The sequence below is a fragment of the Rhincodon typus genome, unplaced genomic scaffold (assembly GCF_021869965.1).
Source record: "Rhincodon typus isolate 14 unplaced genomic scaffold, sRhiTyp1.1 hic_rhity00000057, whole genome shotgun sequence".
Classification (NCBI taxonomy): Eukaryota; Metazoa; Chordata; class Chondrichthyes; order Orectolobiformes; family Rhincodontidae; genus Rhincodon; species Rhincodon typus.
Genome location: NW_025965695.1, coordinates 100,548 through 101,948, shown reverse-complemented (window position 1 = coordinate 101,948; position 1,401 = coordinate 100,548).

The window sequence follows — 1,401 nt, the reverse complement described above, 5'->3', positions numbered from 1 at the left end:
ATGGTATACGCCATGCAGCTCCCTCTCAAACACTGGAAAGGGAAACGAACAGAAGAGGCAGAACCAGATTTGTGTAGGAAATTAAACAACGATTGGGAACTTTCGTCAAATGGCATTATCAGAGACAGGGAGAAGGATGCAAAACTGCTGGAAAGGAGAGAATTTGAAACTGGAGACTATTACCTTTAGAAACTTAGTATGGCATCTTTCTATGCAGCCTGTTTGGTGCTCAGGATTCACATAGCGATCTTACAGAAAGACTTGCAACTCGGAATTCGGTTTCTTTGCTGTGACAGCAACAGTCCCAGATTAAGAGAATCCGAGTGAAACACTCACTCACTGAGAGTCATCCCCAACGTCCCTGAGCTGCGGAGCTACAGACAGTTCAAAGCGGAAGGGAGGGTTAAAAATGAGCCATTGTTTTTCACTCGTTCTGTCACAGAAAACGTGAACAAAGTCAGAAGTCACACTACACCAGGTTATAGTCCAACAGGTTTATGTGAAATCACACACTTTCACAGCGCTGCTCCTCCATCAGGTGAAGTGACACTTTTCACCGGCATCTCCCCGTCACAGAGTCAGGGAGAGTGACGTTGTAAACCCATGATGTCATTCCCGTGCAGGAAGAAGCCGTTCAGCCCATCGAGTCCACGGGGACTGTCTGTCGCTTGCATCTCTCTGAAATATTTACAATCGTTGACATCTGTCCGAATAATGCTGAACTGCGCCTGTGCCGTGATGCTGTCTCCGACATACTGACCCACTTGTCGTTCGTGACTTCTTATTTCACCGGGAGGACGCTGCTGTCCGAAACAGCGTGGGCAATTCCTGCAGGGCGTACTGCGCATGGAACACACTGCAGCTGATGTGTATCAATATGAGACAATTATTTCTGACACATGGAGTTACGGGAAGTGGATCAAAATGCAGCATACTGCAGCTCTGTGCCGGAAGGACACTGACAGCGATCAATACATGCACACCGCAACATGGAGCTCCTAAAAATCACAGGGTGGCTTCGATCTAGTGATTTTTAACCGAACGGGCGCAGCATGCTCACACTGCACCAGTCTGCTAGCATAGAGTACTGGGCTTTCAGACAAGTATTGGGCTTTTCATCTGGCATGTGACACGTGCATTCGAGGATGATGTCAAAAGACCACCACTGATGTTCTGTAACATATACCCGGCTGTGTAAACGTAACCTTTGTGTAACTTCCCACATTCTGTTCGAACTCGGATTTCACGCAGAATCACAACATTCACGAAACATCAGAGTCGGATTGCGTGCATTCTGAAACATTTGTTTTCCCTTTGAGAGATTCCCTTGCCGTGTTCCCTGCACTGGTAGCTCTGCCCCATCCCTACTTCACGTAGTCCGACCTCATTTCGCGGAGCTGC